The 22,292-nt window shown below is 34.0% G+C and overlaps 1 long non-coding RNA gene across 1 annotated transcript; it reads right to left on the bottom strand.

The window, feature by feature from the left end:
• Positions 1-384: 384 nt before the first annotated feature.
• Positions 385-19,969, bottom strand: LOC108518112 (uncharacterized). Its single transcript, XR_001882295.1, has 3 exons — positions 19,936-19,969; positions 18,315-18,483; positions 385-1,501 (listed from the first exon to the last, which is right to left on the bottom strand). It is a non-coding gene; the product is annotated as an uncharacterized LOC108518112 (long non-coding RNA).
• Positions 19,970-22,292: the final 2,323 nt, after the last annotated feature.

The following is a 22,292-nucleotide window of genomic DNA, read 5'->3' as shown; positions in this document are numbered from 1 at the left end:
TGTTTGTTTTATTAATCAAATTAACTTATATAGCTATATGTATGCAAATGAGACAGATATAACCAGTTCTCTATAAGTAAGCATTATTTAATGGAGTCTTTCCTTTCACTAATGATCATCAGGATAGAGAAGTGAGTTGACATTTTCAGGCCATTAGGTTAATAGTTCCAGTAATTCTACTAATGTTTTGAGAGTCATAATATAAATGATTCTATGTGGCTTGAATTAGTGCATTTTCTTATGTAACAAATAAGAGGACAATTTTTAAAAGTGGTAATTACTATTTTAAATATGAAAATTAAAATAATAAAAGAATAGAGGTTGCACTTTGAGTAGCCATAACATTATCTTTAAACATATTTATTCTTCATTTCCTAACTTTTCCCACTTTTTGGCTAAATCATATGTTCTTTCTCTAACCTAACTTCTATTTTATTACTCTTTGGGAAAGATTTTTATTATAAAATGTCTAAACAATCAAACCTAACACAAGATGAATATCTACACATTGCTATACCCTCTGGTCACTATTTTTTTCTTCTTTTTATTGCCCATTTCCCTGTTCTTGAAACATTCCAATTATTGAAAAGCTTTACGATCATTCTACTCTTCCATGACATTCTACTCTTACTTTCACTTTTCTCTCTCTGATTACTCATTTCCAGTTCCCTTGTCATCTTCTTGTCTTCCTACACCTGCCAATTAAGTTTGAATTTCCTCTGTATTTCATCTTATATCTCCTTTTCTTCTGCCAAATTCTCTCCTTAGTCACTCCCATGGTTTTATATCCCACTTATATTCAGGGGCTCTAGAATGTATAGCACCAGGCCAAATCTATCTTAAGAACTTACTTTACTTAACCAATTACATCCAGAACTGCTCAGGATCATGTAACCCAGATCATCATTTGGCTCTTTTGTAGACCCATTTTTTCTTTTCCTGGAAGTCTATTTTGACACCTACGTTCTGTCACTACCCACATTTTAGCATTTAGCCTTGTCAGTTTACTCTCACCCATATGTAACTCTATCCATTTTCTTCTCTCTCTTACGAACAGCATTTTGAGCCATCATGACCAATTTTGCAGTATCTTCTTAAATTAGCCTCCTGTTTTGCATTGAACATTTTCATCCCAGCAATTCCACCGATTTCATTCTCAAAATTAAGAGTTATATTTTTCAATAGCTGTAATCATTGAATTTCCATGCTTAAGAAAATGTTCAGAACAGTATCAGTGCATTTATAATAAAATTTAAAAACTTGACCCACAAATCTCTACTTGTCCTTCTAGTTTTATTTCGTTTGTTTCTCCTCAATCTCTACATTCTGATCACCATGATCTTTTAATTCATCTGAAAGCTAAGCTCTCTCTTAATTTAGATTCTCTATACTTACCATTTTGTCTACTTAGAAGTATTTTCTTCCATCTTTGGATCGGTATTGCAAATCCATTGAGTAATTCTCATCTGAATTGTTTCTTCCTTGGGATGACTTATAAACACTTCCCCTTACAGCTGAATCAGAAGACCAATATCAAAATCTTTAATCACAACCTAAATTTGCTTATATGTAATTATATGGTAAGAATCTCTTTGTCTTTATAATTATTATTCATTTATCTTTTTTTTTTTTTAAACTCTTTTATGTGGTGATGCTAAGCTCCATAATGTTGGGCTTGTTATCTGTCTCAACTATCTTCCACACCTACCACAGTACCTGCTACATAGATGTATTCAATATATATTGTTTGAATTAGTAAATGATGAGCAAGCATGTACTTTTGTTCTCTTTCATTACAGTGTTAGAAATGCTATTACAGCATTAGAAAAGATAATCAGAAAGAAAATTTAATAGATCACCAGAAAAAACCCCAAGATTTTTAGGTAAATGAGCCTATAAACACAGGTGCAATGGATTTGCAATTTACCAAGAAATAGGTTTGTCATACCTAGAAACCAAATGTATGAACATGTTTTTATGTATTAATAACTTCATTTTCCAAAACGCTCTACTTTATATGAGACAATTATTGATGGAAATACCATTTACTTCTAGGCTCATTGGTTAAACATAAAGTTAAAAATCTTTGTATGACACATAGATTGTCATACAAAGTGGTGACTGCTTAACTTTGCAACTGTAGTGCTCCTGAAATGCTCATCTAACCATTCTGTATTCCAGACCTACAAAACTTAGATGATGCTAAAATTGTGTATTCTTTAATTGTTTACAAAACTTAGATGGTGCTAAAATTGTGTAAAAATTGTATATTTCTTCTACAACTAACTTCTGATAAAAGGGGCAGAGAAGGTTAACTCTCTCCCCTTTAGCTTTATTGGCTTAGTGAATTTCTACAAAACATAATTTAAGTGCTTCATTTTTCCAGAGTTTTAATAGGGAAATAAAAACCGCAATAAGTATCTTAAGCAGAAATTGCATTTCATACATCTGCAATAGGAAAAGCTAAAATAACTAAAGTATGGTTGTAACTGTGGCATGGAGGAAGGTTTTGAGTTATTGAATTCAAAGGCATACAATCATTTCTGCAATCCTGGGTCAAAAAGATGCTCCTACTTTTAAAACTTTAAGCTTCTTATGCCCATGAAACTGGTGATTAGGCACAAGGATATTGAATCCTGCCACTTCCACTACTTCTGAACTATTGTCTCCATGATTTCACTTGCCAGAATCAACAATAGCAAGACAGGCTTTGATCTTTTCAATTTTTCTAAGTCTGATTCATATGCAAAAAATGGATAAGTGGTCTAAGCTGCATTCAGAAAACTGGCTCAAAGGAAGCTGCATTGCTTGTTTTGTTTTGTTTTAATTTTCTAACCTCTTCAACTTTAAGAATAGTGGAATGAAGGTTGAGGAAACCTGTCCACACAGTCTACCACACACTTTCCATGAAAGGTTCCCCAACACCTCCAACAAAATAATGTAAACACATTCTGGAACCTATATTACTCTCACACCATAACACTTCCCACACTTCCCACAATACTTTTGCTCTTCATGGGAATATCCTTCCAAAACGTGCTGCTATCTCCTGAGCATTATTCATCTATCAAATTTCCCCATCTATTATAAGGTCTTCCAATTGTTGATACATGTATTTTAAATTATTAAAATACATTTTAATAATTGTATTTTAAATTATTAAATATATAATAAATGTATTTTAAATTATTAAAATTCTGAACTAATGGGTAATCAACTGTACAATCCAAATTGCTGATTCACACACAGCTGAAGTCCCTCCTCAAGACTTCTGTAATACATGTAACTTAGGCAAGTGGTTGGGTCATTACCATACATTACTTTATATTTTTGTTTATCAATATATGTGATTACAGTTATGCTTATGTTAATTTGATATGTATATGTTAACTTTTATACATATGTACATTGTATTATTTTGTTATATAGCACAGCATTTTGTGCTCATAAAGTGACTGATAATAATAAGCTGCATACTTTCGGAAGCATTGCAGGTTAGTGATACAGTTTTTTTTTTTCCCCTGCAGCCTGGCAACCTCTTTAGTCATTCACGAAACCTCTCTCAGCTTCAGTTTCTTCATCTGCAACATAGAGCAAATAATAAAACTTAACTCAGATGCTTCCTGTGTGAAATAATACAGAGTAAATGTGCCACCAAATACACACCAATGGCGTGATTGACATAACTCATTGCTAATCTTCTTGAAATGATTCAAAGTATTTTCCAGACAAGCACACACTGAGGGAATTCATTGCCACTGAACGAGTCCTATGAGAAATACTAAAAGGTGTCCCAAACACAAAAACGAAAGGTCAACATGCATCATGATCAAAACACAGGAAAGTAGCAAACTCACAGATCTTGTAAAACAATCACACAAAGTAGGAAGAGAAATCAAATAGCAACACAACAGATTTCCACCAAACCACAAAAACAAAGAGACAGAAAGAAAAGCAAAAAACAACAACAAAATAACCCCAAAGAACTTATAAAACAAGCAGAAAACAAACAGCAATATGGCAGAAAGAAAACCTCATGTATTAATATTAACCTTGAATATAAATGAATTAAACATTCCACTTAAAAGATATAGATTGATGTTGGGCCAGGCGCGGTTGCTTATGCCTGTAATCCCAGCACTTTGGGAGGCTGAGGTGGGTGGATCATGAGGTCAGGAGTTTGAGACCAACCTGGCCAACATAGTGAAACCCTGTCTCTACTAAAAATACAAAAATTAGCCGGGCGTGGTGGCCAGCACCTGTAATCCCAGCTACTTGGGAGGCTGAAGCAGGAGAATCGCTTGAACCTGTGAGGCGGAGGTTGCAGTCAACTGAGATTGCGCCACTACACTCCATTCTGGATGACAGAGTGAAACTCCATCTAAGAAAAAAAAAAAAACAAACAAAAAGGAACGAACTAAAAAAAATCCAAAAATAGGCTGCTTACAAGAAATGTATAGACACATACAGACGGAAAGTAAAGAGACATATAGATTTAAAGTAAATGGATGAAAAATGATACTCCATGTAATGGAAACTAAAAGCAAGCAGGAATAATTATACTTATATCGAGTAAAACAGAACTTAAACCTAAAACAGTATAACAATGACAAAGGAGGCCATTACATAATGATAAAGGGATCAATTCAGTAAGAGGATATAACAGTTCTAATCACATATGCCTCCAACTCTAGAGCACCAAGATTCATAAAATAAATATTACAAGACATAAAAAAGGAATAGACAGCAATACATTAATAGTGGGGGACTTTACCATCTCACTCACAGCATTAAACATATCACCAAGACAGAAAACAAATAAACAAGCATAAGACTTAAATTCAACTTTAGACAAAACAGACCTAACTGACATTTACAGAAAAATTTTACCCAGCAACTACAGGATATACGTTCTTAATAAAACTGCAATTTCACCCAACAATCCCACTACTGGATATCTACCCAAAGGAGAACAGATAATTATATGAAAAAGATATCTGCACCCATATTTTTATCGCAGCACTATTCACAATAGCAATGTATCCGTCAATGGATGATCAGATTAATAAAACTAGCATATGTGCACTCTAGAATACTATTCAGCTATAAAAAATAAAATCATGTCTTTTGCAATGACATGGATGTAACTGGTTATTATTTTAAGTGAAACAAATCAGACACAGAAAGACAAATACTGCACGTTCTCACTTATAACTGGAAGCTAAATAATGTACACACATGGATGTAGAATGTAGAATGATAGACAAAAGAGACTTGGAAATTTCAGGAGGGTGGGAGGAGGGGATGATGAGAAATTATGTAATGAGTACAATGTACATTTTTCAGGTGATGTATATTCTAAAACCCTGACTTCAACACCATGTACTTTATGAAGGTAACAAAATGATATTTATATCCCATAAAGTTACACAAACAAAAATTGCTTTGTATACTTACTTTAGCCAAGTTATTATTAGGCTCAACATTCAGCACTTTACTTAAATTTTCTATAGCTTGCTGGACCTGTTTTTGATATTTATATATAGTAGTGTGGCACAGAAATGCTACTATTTACCAAAATAATAGTTATATTTTTAATAAAAAATTAATTCTACAACTAGAATCTCAGGATGGAATGCAGACTGTTACAAATTTATCTAGCTCTGTTAGGAACCATACAAAATAACTTCAATGAGGGACTTAAGGGAAAGGATGCTGGTCAAAGTGATATTGAAAATGAGTGCACTCTCTTAAGATGAAAGGCAAAAGAAACTTACACAAGGCATTTAATGTAGTTGATAAATATGTTCTTCTACCAAGGGCAGGTTATCAATCTGGTATAGCTATACATGTATACTGGCAGTGAACAATTAACTAAATAGATGTCAGATGGTCAGAGTCAGGATTTTTATTGTTGGAATGGGGGTTTAGAGATACAGGAAGGTAGTGATGCTTGTGGGACTAGGTTAGAGGTAGTGACATCAGTAAGAACCCATGTTGAGCTTAGTGTAGACATAGATGGTGATATGGTTTACATTTTTGTCCACGCCCAAATCTCTTGTCCAGTTTTGATCCCCAGTGTTGAAGGAAGGGTTCAATGGGAGGGGATTGGATCATGGGGCAGATTTCCTCCTTGCTGTTCTTGTGATAATGAGTGAGTTCTCACACAATCTGGTTGTTTAAAAGTGTGTAGCATCTTCCCCTTAGTTCTCTCCCTCCTTCTCCAGCCATGTAAGATATGCCTGCTCCCCCTTTGCCTCCTGCTATGATTGTATGTTTTCTGAGGCTTCCCCATCCATGCTTCCTGTACAGCCTGTGGAACTGAGAGGCAATTAAATCTTTTTTCCTTATGAATTACCTAGCCTCAGGTAGTTCTTCATAGCAATGAGACAATGGACTAATACAGATGGTTACATATAGAAATATTTAAAGATATCTGCCTATACATGTGTAAGAATATACACATATATTTCTTCACTCTCATCTTAGAGAGCTATGAAAAAATGATACTCCCTTAGCTGTAAGTACACCTAGCACTTAAATATTGATTTCTTATATAGAAAGAAGGGCATCTGTGAAAGTGGCTGATTTTAAGAATGAGGAATAAAATACACAAGATGAGCCTGGAACATCCTGTAGTGCCAGAAATTATGAAAATACTAACAAAAACCTATTTGTCAAACAAGCACAGGGGCCAAGTGAAAGACCTTTCAATTACTGGAATAATTTTAGCAACACAATAAATTAATTAGTATTATATTTGGATTATACCAAAAAATGTAATTTTCCTTAGTCCATATTGATATCAATGAATGATTGAATAAATAAATGATGAGATAGAAGAGACAAATATCCTCTGCAAATAATTTACATATGTATTCCAAACTAAAGGAAGCAGCTCAGCTCTTAAAGACATCTTCAGTAATGCTACACACTGAATGAACTTTCCAAAGATACTGTCACAGTTCATCTATTCCAAGACATATACGTTTCATATTTTCATATCTCCTGAAAATATGATGCATTTTACAATTCAGTGGTATGTCTTAGTTTAATTAACCATAATGCTACTTACTTGCTTAATGGGACATAAAATAGTGCATTATAAAATCTATGGGCTCTTGGACTCAAGAAAATACGATACAAAGAAGTTTATGTTAGAGTCTGCACACTGACTAAAGATCAGAGCAGAAAGCAGATTCTAGCAACAGTCACATTTGTGGCAGTCACTGGTCTCGGCATGCAACAAAATTCAAAGTAAATAGTGGTAAGGTGTAGCTATGTAGCTAGAATCAGAAGTCTTTGAAATCAAAACATCAGGAGTCAAACCATTTAGGGGCAGTGGGACTGACATGGTGACAGTAGGTCTGATCAGATAAAACCTTTACAAAGAAACAGTAGCTCTCAGACTCACCTCCTGAGACAGAGTTTTTCTGAGGGGAAAATGAGTAAGTTTCTACAGTAACATACAGTACTTTAACATACAGTAAGATATAGTACTTAAAGCCCTGACCTCTCTAGTTCGCACCATAACTTTCTTGATGGGCATCTAAATATCATCTTTTGGTCTTATTTTTGTGTTTTTCTCAAACTCTAAGAGCAATGAATGACAACGGGGTGAGCCTCCAAAGTGTGTTCATGTCTTAGAGTGTCCAGAAGCCATATAGGGAGTGTACAGGTTTTCATTTCATGCCAGGGACAATGTTTCTCTTTATTGAGCTAATGACAAGGTATGGGCCTCAGAATATGTACACTTTGAACATATTTGCATCTTTCCTTTAATTAACTGTGAAATCTATGAGGCTAACGAGAGAAGAAAATTGATGGGTAGTCGATGGAAGAATTTTTTTTCATTGTCATATCTTCAACTTTCCTGGGGTAAAATAAGAGATGCATAGTCAATTGAGTATACTTGAAATGTATGATGTGGTCAAATTTAATATGTATGTATATACTTTTGGAAATACCACTACACTCACAACCATCATTATGAAAAGTTTTCTTGTGCACCTCAGTAATCAATCTCTCCCTCCACACTGTCTCCAGGCAGCCATTTGATTTTCCATCAAGTAACATGAGTGAGAAGAAGAAAATTTTTGTTGTATGCCATTGAAATTTTGTGGTTGTTCACTTTTTGGAAACTCTTTGGAATTTTCTTTCTCATATCTTTATTAACATATAACGTGTTTGTTTGGCATACTTTCAGATAATGTGAATAATATACTCAGCAACTGTTTTGTGCTGGGCTTCCATTTAAGCTTTCAAGATCATATGGATTTTTATAGTTTTATATGTTGTGCTTGGCATCTTAAGCTCACTATCTACATACTGCTTCTTAAATCCCAAACCCTAAAGAGGTTCTGAAGATTCCAAACAATGACTTGAAAGCTTACAGTTAAAAAAAGCTCAGGATAACTCATATTTTTGTGACTTAGCACACTTGAGAAAGTATTTTTAAGCTCCTTCCTAAATGAAGGATTATTTAGTCTTGCAGTGTCCATAATTTCTTAGGTCACTTATGGAACTCTCAGATTTGTCTGTAACACCTTATAATAACTTCCAGAACTATTCTAAAATGTAGATTTACTTTATCACATTTTCTTCTAACTTCTACTTGCCCTTGTTATAACAATCTTCATTCATCTTTTGCACTTATATTTTCTCCTTTAAAATTCAATCTCTAGGTCCTCTCTCATAATTGTGCTTAAAATTCATCCTGCAGTAGTGTTAGAGCAGGGTTTCTCAAAGTCATTGTGGGGAGCTATCATGTACATCTAAGATGATTGGCAGCATCCCTAGCCTCAACCACCAGATGCCAGTAGCACACCCTCTCTTTCACAGTTTTTTATCAGAAATATCTGTACACATTGACAAATGTCCACTGGATGGGAAGAAGAATGTGGGGTGTTAAATTCCCTTTTTTGAGACCCACTTGCTTAGAATGTATTAACTAAACACCTATAATTGAAAATACCTTGGCAAAATCTCCCAAAATTTTCTCTCAAAATAACGGTATACACAGTGTAATATACACAACATCCTAAGTTATACTAATGAAAAAATATATGAAAAACTCTATATGATGATATTTAGATATTAAAGTCACTATATTAAGAAAATTATTAGGATAATGTGCCACTAATTCCAAATCGTCACTGCTTTCATGTAGTGCCTGCTCCATATTGTCTTAATGTTAATCCTTAATATACACAGCCTGACATAGTTATTGATGTGAAAGTTTTTGTTTTATTTTCAACAACACGGTCTCAACCAGGGGTGATTTTGACTACCAGGGACCATTTGTCAATGTTTAGAGACAATTTTAGCTCTTACTACTGTGGGTAGTGGAGTGTGCTATTCACATCCAGTAAGTTCAGGCCAGGAAAACTGTTAAACCTCCTATAATACAAGGCTACAGCCCACAACAAAATTATCAGGTTCAAAAATATCAATAGTATTGAAGGTGAGACAATTTCTAGGGAGATATTATACCTTGATATTCTCATTTAATATGCTGGTAATGTAATCCAGCATTTTTCCGAAAATGAGAATAGCCTGGTGGCCTTAAATGTCATTGTTTTACTCTTATTTACATTGGACTAAAGAATGAGATCAAATGCAGCTGAATAATTTGGATATTTAAAGTCATAACATTTTTCACTAACGCACATAGGCTTAATACCTGGGGGACAAAATAATTTGTATACCTATTTACCTGTAGGTTTACCTATATAACAAACCTGCACATATACCCCTGAACTGAAAATAAAAGTTAATAAATAATTAGAGTAATTACATTTGTTTATAAATTAAATACATTTAGAAATGGAAAATATTGTTGAAAATATTCTAAGAATTTTAAATGTATACATTAAAGTACAAATAATCTGAATATTATTACTAATAGAAAATCTCTCTCTTGATCTCAAATTCCAAGTGGAATATGTTTAGACTATCTCTAGCAATAGCTAACAGAATAAGATTTACAAACCCTGATAGATCATTTTTCATGCCTGTGTCATTTTAAAATAAATTGATGGCTGTTAAAACTTAATTTAGTTTGAGTCTCCTCTGGATCATATATATGGTTTTACGGACAGCCATGTTCAATTAAATTGTAATATATAATATAAGAAATATGCCAGATTTAAAGTAAGAATCTCTTTTAAATACTCTGATATTCAAAAATCTTTCTCAGTTTTGCTAAACTAAGGATTTTAAACAAAACCTTTTAGTTAAAAAAGCATTGGTCTCAATAGTAAATCTGCCAATATGAATTGCTGCATTTTATTCTTGCATTTTCTAAAGTACATCCATCAGAGGAATTAGATATAAAATCCTGCATGCAATCTAATATTAGATGAAAAGTTTAAACTACCAATGACACAATACGGATGCACAGAGGAATGAATTGATTTTTATGTTATTCTCAAATTGAAAGTCCATCTTTTTATAAGTAAATTAAATTTATAATAAATCCAAATAGTGATAGTTTAAATCACTTTTGACAGTAGGCTTTCAGTTTCTGATGCTAACAATGGCATAATTATGATTTGTTGAATAACTTTAAAGTGATCAGATAAGGAGATAATTAGGGTCTGCAGTAGTTGGAGAAAGAAAAAGCAGAAATATTTTGATATTGCGTACTCAATATGGCACATTCTGTGTCATAGGCTTTAATATCAGTTGACTACTCTCTTTGAAAGGAGTACATTTTGACCTAGACCAGTTTATTTGTTCATTTTTGTAATAATTTTTCTTCATTCTCTTTGACACATTGGTTAACCTAAAATTATTGTGTTACTTACATTGACTAAAAATCACAGTCCTTCAGTTTGGGGCTGCCCACAGGATTTTTTTCTTTGTTTGTTTTGCTTTGGCTTACTAAATAATCTTTTAGTGGAGTGAAAACAGCAAAGCTAGTGAAGATATATAAATCAATGCCAAAAAGAAAGGAGACAGGACTACTTAGATGCCATTATCTTCTGTTACTGCCATTGGATAGAAGGCAGACCTTGTCATTTCTTAATCAATTGTATACTTCATACATATGATACAACAAATATTTTACTTACAAGATTATACATAGAGTTTTATGATTCCTTTGTGATTGTGAATTATATAGCTGTACCTAAAATGTAATTCAGAACAGAAAGGTTTTATTTTTAATTACGTAATTTTCTTGCCCAAGTTATATGGATTCATAGGTTATAGAATGCATATTATAACTTAATATATATTTTTTGCATTTTTAAATTTACTATATAATTTATTTGTGAAACCAAATTTGATATACAACTATGTAAACCATTAAATAGGATCTGGATTAAAATCATCTTAACAGACAAATCCAAAAACACTGCGTTTTATTATTTCTATTTCTAATGTTACCTGCAGGTTTAAACTCCCCTAAGTAATTGACTCTATCTATTATGATTGTATTTTGAAGCATTACTCTATATTGTAACAAAATGAAAAGTGACACAATTAGTTTTAGATATGTACACAAAATTTTTCAGTTTTAAAGAAGGAAATATAAAGTTTTGAAGTTTAAAAAAGTAAATTTTATAATATTTTCTCCAATAATTTACTACTCATATTCCCATTGCTTAGTTTCATTAATTTTTACAATAACGTTTGACATATCCAAGATATATTTCCAGGTTTATTTTCTGAATGAATTGCTAGGATCTTAGATGGGTTTATCATTTCGCACAAGGTGCCAGTGCTTGATAATTGATTGTGTGTATACCCCATTCTTTAGACTTTTAAAATCAATACCCACACTTCCCCACGAAAAAGAGAAAGTGAAAACAACTAATAGTGGATTTCTATATTATGAAAACTCATTTTCAATAGGACACTACCATAGGTCAAATGGATGAATGCATAAATAATGAATGGATTCATATTTTTTATATAATCATGTGCCACATTACAACGTTTACATCAATAAGAGACAGCATGTAAAACAATGGCCCATTAAGATTATTATAGGGTTGAAAAATTTCTATCACCATTATAGACGGCTCACTCTATGTTGTTTGCACAGTAACAAAATCACCCAACCGCACACTTCTCAGAACATATCCTCATTGCTAACTGACACAAGGCTATATTTTATTTATTCATTATTATTATTTTTTGAGATAGAGTTTCGCTCCTGTTGCCCAGGCTGGAGTGCAATGGCACGATCTTGGCTCACCACAACCTCCGCCTCCCGAGTTCAAGCGATTCTCCTGCCTCAGCCTCCCCAGTAGCTGGAATTACAGGCATGCACCACCATGCCCGGATAATTTTTTGTATTTTTAGTAGAGACGGGGTTTCTCCATGTTGGTCAGGCTGATCTTTAACTCCCGATCTCAGGTGAGCCGCCTGCCTCGGCCTTCCAAAATGCTGGGATTACAGGCATGAGCCACCGTGCCTGGCCTATTTTATTTAATTATTGCTTAAATATTTGTTGAGAAAAATCTGCTAAGTATTAGGATAAAAGAGATTAATAATAAATTAATGATTAAATGCACCATGATCAATCTTATCATTGAAGTCTATATGCTACATTTGAATTACATAATAAAGGTGGAGATTAATCACCCCAACTTACACAACAGTATACAGAGTGGATCAACAGATAATTACATAATACAATACAGTTTGTAACCTGCAAGATGCATTAGAATTAATTAGAATCAAACCATATTTGAGACTTTGGTTTAATGTGAAAAACCTATTGACATAGATATAGCCAGGACATTTCTATTGTCTTAATAATTTTTTTTTTTTTTTTTTTTTTGAGATGGAGTTTCACTCTTGTTGCCCAGGCTGGAGTGCAATGGCATGGTTTCAGCTCACTACAACCTCCACTTCCAAGGTTCAAGTGATTCTCCTGCCTCAGCCTCCTAAGTATCTGGAATTACAGGGGCCTGCCACCACACCAGGCTAATTTTTGTATTTTCAGTAGAGACGGGTTTCACCATGTTGACCAGGCTGGTCTTGAACTCCTGACCTTAAGTGATCTGCCCTCCTCAGCCTCCCAAAGTGATGGGATTACAGGCATGAGCCACTGCGCCCGGCTTGTCTTTATAAATCTTATAGAAATATTTAACTTTTAAAATCAACTATATACAATTAAGACTTTGATAAAAGTAATTAAAAAGTAAAGCAATGAAAAAAGCAATTTTTAAAAACATATATGAATGATTGAAAGCCAGGAGTAAAATTAAGAATTGTATTAAAATATCAGTATTAAAATTAGCTATATAAATATTTAATTAATGCAGCTAAAATGTTAACAAACAAAATTTACCAAAGAAAAGTATGTTAACATTACTGAATCATCTTAAAATCTTATTAAAATTTAAAGTTCTTCTAAACTGAAATTATATCACAGAAAAAAATAATGTCACATTAAAAGCTTAGGATTAGAAATACATAATTATTTTAAATATAGTCTTAATATATATTAATCATATTTCATTAATGTCTTATTATCTCTCAAATAAACTTTCTTCATGATACTATTTAAGTGCCGCGTTCTATAATAATATGAAAAACAAGCATACAAAATGTGGCATATAGTAATTTATAGCTAGTACAGCACACCTTTTATCTCTTTATAACAAAAACACAATTTGTAAATTAATATAACACTAAGTCCCACATTGTCTTTTTTTGTCAAAGAACTATCTCCTTGAAAACCATCATCCTCAGAAGCATCTGTAACTTAAAAGACCTTAGAAACTCTAACAATTGTAAATGCATTATAACTTAAAGAGATATTATCTTCACAGTAGAGGCTAACAGGTTTATACCTACTGATAGCTGACAAGTATTATAGGAATCCTGGCAGGCAAATTGTTGCATAAAAATTATGTAACTTACTAACTGTAAAATAACCTTTAGAATTTAGAATCAGTCAAATAAGTAGAACAGACAATTGTTATCAAAGCCATATAAATGTCTGTAAAAATTATTTTTTGCTACTCTCATTTTATCTCTGAAGAGACATCTTGCAAGAAATGAATAGACACATATAAATACCTAATTACAAGCAGAGTTAAGATTAAAATTCAGCCCCTTTAGGGGTGGGACAGAAATCAGTACAGCAAAGAATATTTTGGTGCAGGTAATTTGTTTCAAATGATTCAACCTTCAACATTACTTCACTTAAATTTTTGCAAACTTTCTGCTACAATTTAAGCATATATACTTATGAGACTAGACGTATGACTTTGTGTCGTGTGTAAGCGGGGGCCAGGGCAGCTCTATTAAATGTTTACGTAAACCCCAAAGATGTCCTAAGAAATGCAGTTTGAAAAAAATTTGATGTGCTACAGCGCGGATTTTCTCAGACAGCAACAGAGCAGGCACTTGAATATAGATATATTCCTGCTTTCCACCTCCCTGTCAAAACAATAAAAAAGGTCACAGACCTCTGGTTCTGGCCTCCGGGAACTGGTGGCTTCTTTAACCCACACTGCTGCTGCTGAATTCCATTTAGGTTCAGGGTTTATTTTGTATATGCCTTTGTATAAGCTAAATGCTGGTCTAGTTGAAAAACAACATAAAACAACCTTAATAGCATCTCATTTTCTTTTGACTTTACTTTTTTTGTTGTTTTTACTTTTGGAGACAGAGTCTTGCTCTGTCACCAAGGCTGAAGTGCAGTGGCATGATTACAGCTCAACCTCCAGGCTCAAGTGACCCTCCCACTTCAGCCACCTGAGTAGCTGGTACCACAGGCACACGCCACCACATAAGGCTAACTTAAAGAACAATTTTTTTAGATGGGATCTCACTATGTTGCCCAGGCTGGTCTTGAACTCTTTGCCCCAAGCAATCCTCCCACCTTGGCCTCCCAAAGTGCAGGGATTATAGGTGTGAGCCACTATGCCTGGCCTCTCTCATGACTTTAAACTTGAACATGATTTTGTGATGTGGCCAAGTTTAGGATCCCAACCAGCCTGTGATTACTGTGATTGCCACACAGATTCCCTCTTGTTCCATCTTTCATATTCCCTCTTCTCACTCTCATAACTGTGTGGATAGTAAAACAATTATCCAAATAGGTATGATATTGGCAAAGAAAGTCACAAAATGTTTTAATGAGCAAACACTTTGGGGATGGTAATAATCTTCTTTCTGCTACCTTCAGTGTCTCATTTAAGTATCTCTACATTCTTCTTCAAAATTAGGAAAATATCTTTCTTGCTCTTTTGTTGTTGTTGTTGTTGAACACCAGAAGGGAATATTCCTTAATTCTCCAAAGTTAAGGACAGTACAGCACAATATTCCATTCAGCAGGTGAAGTCAGTATGAATGAACACATTTCAATCAGCAAATTGCTGGTTTTGTTGCACATCCTAGTTATGACGTTTTATATAATTTGAAGGGCTCCCATTAATTAAGGTATTTCTTATAAGCATTTAGAAAGATTTTTTTCTTGGCATGTGACTTGTAAATTTGTCCTGATATTTTCCCTTTGACAAGGTTTTGTGAATTGTAACTCAGCCACATAAGGCTCCTCATAATAAAGCCACATGGTATCCACTGTACACATATTCAACAAATCAAAGAAGTGGTTCTCAACATAATATCTAGAGGAGGTCCTTCTTGTTCACTTTCAATAACTATGTTGAAGAATAGATTCTAAAAAGCTATTACTAAATTTTCCAGTATGTTTTGAAATTTGTGTCCACAAATCTATAGATCCATAAATGTATAGAATAGAGCATAATAATCTAATTAATGGATTTAAGATGCCATCTAAGCAGTAATGAATGCAATAAATAGGCCTTCTGAATTCAAAATCAGCTGCAGAGGTCATAATGCATTGCCACTAGAATTGTGTGCTGTGTTAGTAATAAATTAACAAAAGCATTGGGGATAAAAAAAAAATCTGCAAATAAAACGGTGTGTCGTGTGTGAAATATAGTCAGAAAAATGTTCAGATTTTATAATTAACAGAAAAATTATTGTTCTGATCATCTCCAGTGTTTAACAGACACTATTCATGGCATTTAGAAATGGCAAAAAAACGCCATTTTTTGCCATTACTTTCAATAAAAAAGAGAACCAGCGTTTAGAAATCTAATTTCAGAAACTTAATAAAATGAGAATTTTTCCTCTTTTACACATAAGAAGCCTGCATAGTAAGTATTCTGCTGCTAGTACATAAGCTTCCCATTTTCTTCAGAAACCTATACACTTACATTTCTCTTTTACTAACTTCAATGCATGACTTCTATCTTCAAGGCAATTTCATGCTTCTAGACACGATGTCTGCATTCCAGGACAGCAGCAGAAAGTATAGAAAAATAAAAAAGTCATACCTCCCTAATGAGTCAACTGCACTTAAGGAGCCATCCCAGAAGTTTCACACAGGTTATTATTATTATTTATTTTTTAATTATTATTATTTTTGAGATGAGTCTTGCTCTGTCGCCTAAGCTGGAGTGCAGTGGCGCAATCTCAGCTCACTGCAAGCTCCGCCTCCCAGGTTCACGCCATTCTCCTGCCTCAGCATCCCAAGTAGCTGGGACTACAGGCGCCTGCCACCACGCCCGGCTAATTTTTTTGTATTTTTGGTAGAGACGGGGTTTCACCGCGTTAGCCAGGATGGTCTCGATTTCCTGACCTCGTGATCCGCCCGCCTCAGCCTCCCAAAATGCTGGGAATACAGGAGTGAGCCACCAACGCCCGACCTCACACAGCTTATTTTAATACAGCTGTATCCAGATGCAAGGGATGCTGGGAAAAGTGGTATTGTGCTTAGCTAAAGTTGAGATTACGTTAGTGAAAATGAGACCATGCACACTGGAAGGTTAAAAGCAATCTCTCATGACAACAATAAAGAAATTGAATTAAAACTTTAAGCAATGTGATAAACCTATGGAATGTTAACAGGCAAAAATAGCAACATTAAAAATTGCAGTGAGGAAATAAGGTATGATTTGTTTGTAGATGGTTTGTGTGTCATTAATCTAGGCAAACACTGATAAAATCTTCTAATAGTGACGGAACGTATAAAAGAAATAATAATAATACACACTATGGCTAACAACATTCCATTTTGGCATATTTACTCTTGCTAAGTCTCTATGCTTAGCATCAGAAATGTACAGTTTTGATAGCCTATGATGTCAACATGTTCAGTTTGATAGTAGAAAAGACATAACACGAAGACAAACCAATCAACAAATAAGAATAAAAACTGTTTAAAAAGAACAATATTATAAGAACATACGGATGTGGAATCGCCATACTGTTTTCCATAATGGTTGAACTAGTTTACAATCCCACCAAAAGTGTAAAAGTGTTCCTATTTCTCCACATCCTCTCCAGCACCTGTTGTTTCCTGACTTCTTAATGATTGCCGTTCTAACTGGTGTGAGATGGTATCTCACTGTGGTTTTGATTTGCATTTCTCTGATGGCGAGTGATGATGAGCATTTTTTCATGTGTCTGTTGGCTGTATGAATGTCTTCTTTTGAGAAATGTCTGTTCATATCCTTTGCCCACTTTTGATGGGGTTGTTTGTTTTTTTCTTGTATATTTGTTTGAGTTCTTTGTATGTACCATACGACCCAGCCATCCCACTACTGGCAAAGGATTCATAAATTATTCTACCTACAAAAACACATGCAGCACGTATGTTTATATGGGCAGCCACTATTCACCAATAGCAAAGACTTGGAATCAACCTGCAAATGTCCATCTGTGACAGACCTGGATGAAGAAAATGTGGCCACATATACACCATGGAATACTATGCAGGCCCCCATAAAAAAAGGAATGAGTTTGCGTCGATTTGTAGGGACATGGAGTGGCAGCTGGAAACCATCATTCTTAGGCAAACTGTCACAAGAAGAGAAAACGCAAAACACGCACCCAATGTTTCTCCACTCCATAGTGTGGGAACTGAACAATGAGATCATTTGGACTCCGGGAAGAGGGAACATCAACCACAGCTGGGGCCCTATCATGGGGAGGGGGAGGGGGAGGGATTGCATTGGGGAGTTATACATGTGATGTATAAATGATGATTGATGGGAGCTGACGAGTTGATGGGTGCAGGCAACCAGGAATGGCAGTATACATATGTAACAAACCTGCACCGTGTATGCACATGTAGCGGGCCTATGAACTTAACGTAGTAAAAAAAAAAAAAAAAAAAGAACATACGGATGTGATAATGTATTTGATAGTTTTGTTGTTTATAGTTTGATAATACATATAAATTTACTGCTCCTTCAATGTTAGAATCAATAGAATTACAGCAGAAGTAATTAAACAGATAAAGATCAAAATGTCACCTTTATCACTTACTGTTTGAAAAGTAGTCTAAGGCTGGTTTTGTAGGGTTGCTCCTATCCATCACCTGATGTGAACTTTCTTAGGAAGTTTGAGGACTACCCCAAAGAACCAGAACCTGCCCTTTCACTCTGTTGCATTGTGTGGAGTGCAGACCATCATGACTGCTCTCTACAAGAAAAAGAAAGGAAATGATTAAGAAACGCAGAACAGTTTGTGAATTGAGAATTGCACAATAGGTATGAAATTGGTTAGCTTTCTAAACTCACCAATCTCATAACTAGCACCTGTTCCCATGCAGTGAATGAGTAAAGGATGGACAGAGTCCATAATGATTATTCTAGGGAAATCCTTCTGAGTAGAAAGAGGAGAGTTTTGCGAACAGTTTTGTATAGTTTACTATTATCTATGCACTGATAATAAATAAGAGTTCCTAAAATTCTCTCTAGAACTCTAGGTAAATGAGATATTTCACTGCTCATGCTGTGTGACCTTCATATCCCATCTGCCTAGACTGTAAATATGCTTTCTGAATTTTAAAAGAATCAGTATACTATGCTTACATTAAGCAAAAAAGTACCCTTATTATGCAGGATCAAGTAACACTCTAAAGATTCATGTTTACGAAAAAACACTGATGATTCTATTTTATTATGTGTCTTCTAAAGAGAAAAATAATTGTGCTCTGCAATGTAATTTTACAATGTGCTATTCTAAATACCTTCATTTAAACAAGATCATTATGAAAATGTTTTGCACACAGAAATATATTTTGAATACTTTTTAAAAAAGATCACAAAGTATATGATCTCTGTATGTGTTGAATTATTTTAATGCTTTCACTATAACAGGAATTCTTAGAGGATACATATTTGCATAATGCTGATAATCCTTTTTCATTTCTGTTTGTGCTTTGGCTGTTGTTATAGCCACTGAAAGTAGTAATTATACGAGTTTATTATCCATGATTATCTTTAGATATATGTGCATTTTCTTTAATTAGAGTATAAACTCTAAATGATAAATAAAAAAGAAGTCACCTCTTGTCTCTTTGTACGATATTAAATTTTTTTTTCTATATCCAGAGTTTCCCAAATGCTTGTTGCAAAATTGTACTTCAGGAGTAGAAAGTGGCGAATCAATATAGTAAACTATGTTACAGGGAAGGAGACACAGGGTAAACTGTTTCCTTATCTTCTCTGCATATTTATGTGCTGCGCAAGCATAAATGGTAGCACTCACATGAACGAGTGGTTTTCAAGAATGTAGAATATTGTCATGAAAAGAAAAAACACTTTGAAACATCGAATTAATGTAAAAGCCAGAACTACTATCACTATTTTTTACATCCATAGGAGGGAAAATATTTTTAGATATAAAATTCCTTCTAACAATTGTCCCTATCATTTAACCAATATTTTGATAAAAGAAGGGAAAAATGGATATTCAGTCCAAAGATGGGCATGTATTCCCATGCCCAATCAGAAAACTTATGGATGTTCTTAAAAATAACAATTCATTCAACAAATAATTTTTAAATGGCTACTGAATACCTGGAAATGTTCTAGACACAGGGGCTATGCTAATAAACAAGAAAGAACTAACTGACAAGAATGTGCTCACCTACAATGAAACATCTCTTCATGGAGCTTGAGTTCTATTTGAAAAGACAGAGAACAAAAAAAATATTATTGCATAGAGTGTTAGTTATGTGTGAATTAAAAGACTGGTCAGTACTTGAGGGAGGGATGAGTGACAACAAATCTCACTTCCAGTTCTATTTACCTGAACAGATTAATTCTATTTTGTTTCAATGCAACAATAGTCCTGTGGTTAACCAGATCCACTACACAAAGCAAACAACTTATAAAATGTATTTATTTCCCTATATTGCAAATCAATTTTAAGTGGATCTACAAATATACAATAAATAATATAAATTAGGGAACATTTGTTTCTAAGGTAATAAGCAGATTTGTTAATTTCACATAAATAATTTCAGAAGGAGAGCAAATGTAAAAATGTGTTTTAGACAGTGGAGATGCCATTTTACTGTAAGATTATTTATAATCAAAGGACAAAGTAATGAGCTTTCTATGTCAATGATAGTCCTTCTCTATTTCAGCCAGTTCCGGACAAACCCGAGTCTTCCAAGTCTCTTCATATATCTGATCCAATAAAATCTACAATGAATTCAGTTACACACACACACACACACACACACACACACACACAACTGCATTGAAATACTTTGCTCTAAGGAAGGAACATAGTGTATATGCAACTTGTGTACTTGCTAAGTATGGAAGGACTAGTCCTTTAACAACTGCATTTACTTTCTTTGACTTCTATCGTTGCTACCTACTCCTCAAAAATCTACTTAAACAACCAATAAATATATATGATGTTATGAGAGTTTTGGAAATAATCCCTAAAAATTTACATGGCTGCCTCTTTGTATTTGGCAGCTTTATTAAGTATCACCCATGGGAACAACCCCTGCAGAAGAATGAGAATATAAAGGATGTGAGCCCTGGGTTTCTCAGGCGCTGAAAGGACCTGTCAGAATCCTCCCAGGTGGGTCAAAATAGCCGGGCTTTATACTTCATCTCCATTCATGTTTGCATGTCAGGTACTCCAGGATGACCTAACATTAAGCCAGACAACCGTTACAGCTGAGGTAAACTTTGAAGGAGTTGAGAGCTGAAGGCTGCTTTGTAATGTTGCTCCTAGCAGCCAGCGGGGAAAAAATCTTTTCTTGAAGAGAGATCTGTGACCATCACAAAATGATTTTTTCTTAGCTCTTGTAAAATTGAAATCGTTTGCTTTTGAATTTTTAAAAATGATTCCTTTAAGATTCTTAATATCAAGATATCATAGGGTCCAGGAATTTTATAAAGAAGTATTTCTATTTATGTAATTTCACAAATTTCTCTATACATAAATTAACACTAAAACATGCCTTTGATACCAACTTGATTGGTTTGTGAAACAAATCTGTCACGCAAATACGTATTGCTGTTTTTAGATAAGTTCTAAATGTATTACCCAATCAATTAATTTTATTGTGTATCTCAATATTTGAGTTGATGTATAAGTTTAAGTAGAACAAACTATTTGACATAGAAATATTCTTTATCAAGGGAGAAGGAATACAATTTTAAAGTCACACCGAGTGACACATAGTTCTGAATGATTTATTGGCTGTCTGCCATTCTGAAATGGCTGCCAGTCAGTGTTACATGTGACATCTTTCAGATAGTGTGAACTCTTTTAAGCAAGTACTTTTCACTATAAAATTACAGCTGAAGATCATGAAAAGTGTGGTGTTTATCTTCATGGGCTGAAAGACCTATTTCAACAGTTACAGTAATTCAGAAAAATAGTCTCAAGTCTAGTATTTCAATAATGTTATTTTCATAGATTTTAGTCTTTAAAGACAATGCTTCACTCTTGCAGAAAATGACTTCTCTAATCATCCTGGATTTCAAAATTCTTTCCATTATTTAATATTTAAATCGCTGGCAGAACCTGGCATGAGGAGTAGAGAGCTGTCACCATGCAGCCAGTCATTTTTCTCGGTTTCCCATATGCCATGCCCAGCAATAGAGCATTTCTTAAGGGCTGAGGAATAGTAGCAGTGCTAAACACAGAGATGACATTAACAGGAATGAGAGGGTCCAAGCTGTTTTCCTAGACTTATTCTCATTCATCCTGAATCAAAACATTTTCCTATCATTATTGTAGATATTTCGCTTGTGGTATTATCTATCTTTTGGCAATGTTGATTTTTTTTCTGATTATCCAAATAGGTAATGTCAATGGGAAAAAATCAGATATTAAGGGGAAAAAATTGAAATAAATATTAACCCAAGACAGTAACAATCCAATTAATTTATATGATACTTGAGGGATTGTGTCAATTATATTTTAAATGAAATTATAAAAATTCATCACCTGTGTTTTCTCCTATGATTATG

The sequence above is a fragment of the Rhinopithecus bieti genome, unplaced genomic scaffold (genome assembly GCF_001698545.2).
Source record: "Rhinopithecus bieti isolate Rb0 unplaced genomic scaffold, ASM169854v2 scaffold_44571, whole genome shotgun sequence".
In the NCBI taxonomy this organism is placed as follows: Eukaryota; Metazoa; Chordata; class Mammalia; order Primates; family Cercopithecidae; genus Rhinopithecus; species Rhinopithecus bieti.
This window is presented reverse-complemented; position numbering and strand designations above follow the sequence as displayed.